Here is a 6,753-nt window from a genome sequence, read left to right on the forward strand (position 1 = left end):
GTAAATTATGGTAATTTTCACGATTTGTGTTTTCCCTAAAAATTCATGTATTTCAAAGTGTTTCTGTTTTCAGATTTAGATATTAGAATAAAGTTCATGCTACAATTCTAGACGTTTTATTGATGGAAACTCTTGAACCGTTTTTTTTTTTTTACCTTCATAGTTTCAGTGTTGGATCTCAGTCATCAGAAGCTACAGAAGAAATCAGGTTCTTTGGGAATCTGTTCTGTGCAGCAGCAGAGAGAGAACATCAGACAGGAGAGAAGATAGTGGAGCTGTTATCATCAGTGTGCACATATCAAACATTCCCTGTTAAAGAGATATGGTGTGATTTCCTCCTGGACCTGTACTCTTACAAGACTAAATCAGGTCTGAGTCTCCTTCCATCATTACAGTCAGTTTTCCAGTCAGCTCCTACAGTCTGGTTCATAAACCTCTCAGAGAGAAAGACCTCCATCCTCCTGGAAGTGCTGAAACTCCAATCAGAGAAGAATCCAGTGATGCTGACAGGCTGCTCACATGAAGAGAGTGAAGTGAGGATTTTCCTGCAGTGTCTGCCTTATATCTCACAGCTCAGGTAAATCACTACCATTTTTGTGAATTGTGTTGATTTGTGTTGGTCTCTGTTGTTGCTTTTGATTTGATTTGTCATTTACTCGAAACAGCTTCATCAAACTGTGTGGGTGTCTATTTAAATTAAAATGGCACAAAACACTGTCTCACACATTCATACGAGACTTTAGACAGACCTTTTAGTGAAGTCTACTGAAATTCACGAATCATGACTTTTTCCAATCGTTATGGTTTCAGCTTTTTGCCTCGGCCATGTAAACCTTCAGAAGAAACCAGTTTCTTTTGGAATCTGTTCTGTGCAGCAGCAGAGAGAGAACATCAGACAGGAGAGAAGATAGTGGAGCTGTTATCATCAGTGTGCACATACAAAGGATTTCCTCTTGTGGAGATATGGTGTGATTTCCTCCTGGACCTGTACTCTTACAAGATTGAATCAGGTCTGAGTCTCCTTCCATCATTACAGTCAGTTTTCCAGTCAGCTCCTACAGTCTGGTTCATAAACCTCTCAGAGAGAAAGACCTCCATCCTCCTGGAAGTGCTGAAACTCCAATCAGAGAAGAAACAAGTGGAACTGACAGGCTGCTCACATGAAGAGAGTGAAGTGAGGAGTTTCCTGCAGTGTCTGCCTTATATCTCACAGCTCAGGTAAATTAACTATATTCTTCAGAAGTTCTGTTTTCACTACAGCTGCTTCCTTTTTTTTCGGAGTGCATATACATGCAGATAAAACTATCTAAGATTCATATATTAAAATAAGCTGACCAAATGAGGCTTCTTCTGTTCTGCCTTACACCTCACAACTTAGCCAACTGATTGTCTTCGTTGTGATAAAATTCCACATTTCATAATAGAGTCCAGAGAAAAGATAAACTTCTATTATAAAAAATATACGTGACATGTGTTTTAATCCTTGTAATTTCAGTTTTCAGCCTCAGTCATCAGACCCTTCAGAAGAAACCAGGTTCTTTGCGAATCTGTTCTGTGCAGCAGCAGAGAGAGAACATCAGACAGGAGAGAAGATAATGGAGCTGTTATCATCAGTGTGCACATACAAAGGATTTCCTCTTGTGGAGATATGGTGTGATTTCCTCCTGGACCTGTATTCTTACAAGACTAAATCAGGTCTGAGTCTCCTTCCATTATTACTGTCAGTTTTCCAGTCAGGTCCTACAGTCTTGTTCATAGACCTCTCAGAGATAAAGACCTCCATCCTCCTGGAAGTGCTGAAACTCCAATCAGAGAAGAAACAAGTGGAGCTGAGAGGCTGCTCACATGAAGAGAGTGAAGTGAGGAGTTTCCTGCAGTGTCTGTCTTATATCTCACAGCTCAGGTAAATGAATTGTTCTTTACATATTTCGGGGTGGTCGTGACTCACTGAGTAGAGTGGGTTGTCCAGGAACCAGAGGGTTTGTGGTTTAATGCCTGATAAGGTCCACGTACTGAAATGTGTGTGTGTGCTTGTGAACGAATGGTTGAATGTGTTATTCTGACTGTAAAGTGCTTTGAGTACCAATAGGAAGGAAAGCACTATATAAATACAAAACCATTTAACTTGATTACTCAGTTTGCAAAAGCTTCCTCATCTATTTTGAGGGTGTATACATACAGATTAAATTGCACAAAATGTCCTCTAATAAAAATCTATTTGATGAACAATGTACCAGCTATCAAATGTTTTAATCCTTATGGTTTCAGATTTGTGTCTCAGTCATCAGACCCTTCAGAAGAAACCAGTTTCTTTGGGAATCTGTTCTGTGCAGCAGCAGAGAGAGAACATCAGACAGGAGAGAAGATAGTGGAGCTGTTATCATCAGTGTGCACATACAAAGGATTTCCTCTTGTGGAGATATGGTGTGATTTCCTCCTGGACCTGTACTCTTACAAGACTGAATCAGGTCTGAGTCTCCCTCCATCATTACAGTCAGTTTTCCAGTTAGCTCCTACAGTCTGGATCATAAACCTCTCAGAGAGACAGACCTCCATCCTCCTGGAAGTGCTGAAACTCCAATCAGAGAAGAAACCAGTGAAGCTGAGAGGCTGCTCACATGAAGAGAGTGAAGTGAGGATTTTCCTGCAGTGTCTGCCTTATATCTCACAGCTCAGGTAAATTCAGTAATACACAGGATAAGATGTTATAATCCCTTGTGCCAAAATCCCAGGCAAAACACATTTAGAGGCCCTGTTCAGCTAAGAGACCCTACCAAACCTATGGTCATATAATATGACAATTAACCTATAATCTACATAAACTAAGTAAAAGCTGCTGGCTTGTAAGCCCATTGAGCAGCATAGTTCAGACATTGTAAAACATAAACTAACTAAACGCTACTGGCTTGTATGGCCCGCTCAGCAGCTAACCATAGCTACCACGTAACAAGAAGACAACAGCAGTATGCAGCATGTCATTGGGGTTTTCAGGTGGGCACCTCCCTTCACCAATGTTTCGTTAAGTTAGGCCCACTACACCTCGAGAAGGCTTAACAGTGACTTCCAGCGTCCTGGAGTCACCCCCCTCCACACCGCCACTGCACAACCCTGTTTCCCTCACCATTCGATGTCTATCAACAACTAATATAGTAACTAATAACCACGAGTCAAACAAACAAATCTACCATGATTCGCCCCGTTGATGCAGACTGAACCACGTAACAAACAAGCAAATCTACCGCGATTCGCCCCGTTGCTGCGGGCCGAAAACACGTAACAAACAAATCGCGTAACAAACAAATCGTGGCCTACATGCGGCCTTCCTTACCTTAGCTAGTTCCCCAGCTAGCATGCTTCCTGCGCACCCATAACCAGTCGCTCGCTCTCTCTGCTGCCCGGGACATGTTGCTAACCGCAGTCCTCTGGCTTCTCCCTCGTATGCCCAGCTCACTCAGCAGAGCAATCACCGACTTTGCCACAAATCCACGGCAGCCCACTTCTACCGGGCGGACATAAGCCTTGTAGCCATTCTGCTCTGCATCTGCTGCTAACTCTGCATACTTAGCTCTTTTTCGCTCATTAGCCTCCTCAACTCTATCTTCCCACGGGACAGTCAGCTCTATGAAATACACTACTTTCTCTGGCTCAGACCACAACAGCAGATCTGGCCGTAGTCGAGTGCTAACTATCTCAGCTGGAATAACCAGTTGTCCATTTAAATCCGCTCTCATCTGCCAGGCTTCTCCTACTCTTAGCTGTCCCGTGTTATGCCTGATGCCTGATAGTCTCGCCTTTTCTCCCTCCCGTACAAACTTAATACATCTATTCTCTCTGTTAACGGCCATGGAATTTAAATTCACCCGTTTTTCCTCAATTGCAGCTGCTAAACATTTCAGTACCTGATTGTGACGCCAGGTATAACGTCCTTGGGAAAGACTAACCTTACAACCTGTCAGAATATGTCTCAGCGTTCAGACACAAGTGCACAGTGGACAGGCATTATCCTCACCTACCCACTGGTTTAGGTTCTGGGGAGTTGGCAGCACATCATAAGTAGCCCCTAACATAAATATAATCCTGCTAGCCTCCATGCTCCAAAGCTCTCTCCACTTCAACTTCCTTTTCTCCACACTCTCCCAGTTCACCCACTGACCCTGCTTAGCCTGCGACACTGCCTTAGAGCATCTAACTGCTTCCTCTTGTCTCTGTACTTCTTCCACTACCATCTTTCTCCTTTCTACTGCTGATGCCTTGCTCCACAGAGGTTTCCCTGCGCACAGCCCTAGGCCTCCACGCCCTTGCTGTACATGACCTATGATATCCCTATGTTTAAGAGTTGCCTGTGCTTGCTGCACTGCCTCTTTTGCCTTCTACTTCCTCCCTGTCTTAACAGTAGGCGCTACACTCCTAACCACTGGATCCTTTGACTGAGTAAGAGTCATTTCCAGTCCAACTTTAGCACACTTAAAACTCCTCTGTTAAGCTGGTAACTGGGAGCTCCAGAATACCTTTCCCATACAAGGCTGTGTCACTTAAGCAGCGTGGGACACCAAGCCACTTTCTGATAAATGAATTGATCATTCTTTCTAACTTTTCTACCTTTGAAAGGGCAACCTCATACACCGTCAGCGGCCACATTAGCCGAGGCAGTAAACCAAATTGCTAAATGAATTGTTCTTTACATGATCAACTCTACAGAAGAAGAGATGTGCTCTGAAAAGAACACTGCTGGTGTCCTTCTATCGTGCCTCCATCGAGAGTATACTGACATACTGCATGTGTATATGGTACACCAGCTGCACAGCGGCTCAGAGGAAAGCGCTCCAGAGGGTCATCAACACCGGCCAAAAGATCGTTGGCTGCCCTCTCCATACACTGGAAGAACTACACAGTTCCCGTTGTCTCAAAAAAGCCCAGAACATTATAAGGGACACCCACCATCCTGGTCACTCCCTGTTTGAACTGTTACCTTCAGACAGACGGTACCGATCAATAAACGCAAAGACAAATAGACTCAAACATAGTTTTTATCCAACAGCAATAATAACCCTCAATGCTGCTCAAAAATAATATGCACTTTTATGAAATAACTGGGTGTTTTATTTTTGTTTTTTTTCGTTTCAAATCTTTTTTATTATCATATCTGGAGCTTCTCGAATGACAAGGGTTCCTAACGTTCATGCTCTCCTGTTACAATCTATGCTGTATAAGAATCATGGAAATAAGTCAAAAAGGATTGCCAGGTCTTATAAAATCTACTCTCTGAGCCTCTAATTGAAAATCTTATCTTCTCTAGAGTAAGACAGTGCATAACACCTTGGAGCCGCTGAATATGTGTGGGCGGGGCCGTCCCCTTCCATCTAAGCAGAATGGCCCGCCTGGCCAGAAGCAAGGAGAAAGAGATCACATGACGCTCAGAGGAAATCATCGGGGGAACATCATCCCTAGAAGCACCAAACAGAGCAATCATAGGGTCTGGATCTAGCTTACGCTTCAGAAGTTTCGAAAGAGTATGAAAAACTTAATTCCAAAAAACTTGTATTCGAGGGCACAGCCAGTACATGTGAAAAAGAGTGGCGTCCCCGAATTTACATTTGTCACAGGTAGGGGAGATGTCCGAGTATATGCTGGCTAGTTTTTAACTTTGACATATGAGCCCTATGGACCACTTTAAATTGTATAAGGCAGTGTCTTGCGCACAGTGAAGATTTATGGATCGATTTCAGGATCGAGTCCCAGCGTTTAGCTGCTATTGAATGTCCTAGGTCCTGTTCCCATGTAAACCTGGTCCGGTCCAGTGGCAAGTGCTGCAACCTGGAGATGTTTTGGCACAAAGTTGAGAGTCCCATACCTCCATCCTTCTTTGGTCGCTGGAGTACCGTTTTGTTTACTCGGGGTCTCTTGTTCTGCCAAATGTATGTGGAAATAGTCGAATTTAACGAAATGAAAAATGATTTAGAAACAAAAACGGCTAAGCATTGAAATAAGTAAGTAAACTTTGGCAGTATGTTCATTTTTATGGAGTTAATACGGCCAGCTAGAGTCAGTGCGAGGGGAGACCACTGTTGTAAAGAAGTTCTAACCTGATTTTGCAAAGGTATAAAGTTTTCTTTGAAAAGGTTTTTAAATTTACGGGTGACCTCGATTCCTAAGTAGGTGAACTGCCGTCTCTCGATCATAAATGGGATGTTACTATAATCAGCATCCAATGCCTCATCATTTACTGGGAAGAGCTTTGTCTTATGTAAGTTAATTTTGTAGCCTGACAGGGGTCCGAATATGTCAAACAAAAATAATGCCGCAGTTAAAGAATTTATTGGGTCCGAAACATACAGCAAGAGATCGTCAGCATAGAGAGAGACTTCATGTTTTATGCCGCCCCTAAGGATGCCTTCAATGCCAGTGTTATCTCTGAGCGCAATTGCAAGCGGCTCTATAGCCATATCAAAAAGAATTGGGCTCAGAGGGCAGCCTTGACGTGTTCCACGGCCTAGCGTAAAAGGTTGGGAAGTTATGCCATTTGTCTGAACCATTGCAGTGGGGGCAGTACAGAGCAATTTGATCCAGCCTGTAAACATAGGGCCAAAGCCATACGAAAACAAATATTTCCATTCGACGCGATCAAACGCCTTCTCAGCGTCTATCGAAACAATACACTCTGGGATTTGGGCATGAGAAGGCGTATATAGCACATCGAGAAGGCGTCGGATATTAGAGAATGAGTGGTGGTTTTTGATGAAACCCGTTTGATCA

This window comes from Chelon labrosus (genome assembly GCF_963514085.1).
Source record: "Chelon labrosus genome assembly, chromosome: 24".
In the NCBI taxonomy this organism is placed as follows: Eukaryota; Metazoa; Chordata; class Actinopteri; order Mugiliformes; family Mugilidae; genus Chelon; species Chelon labrosus.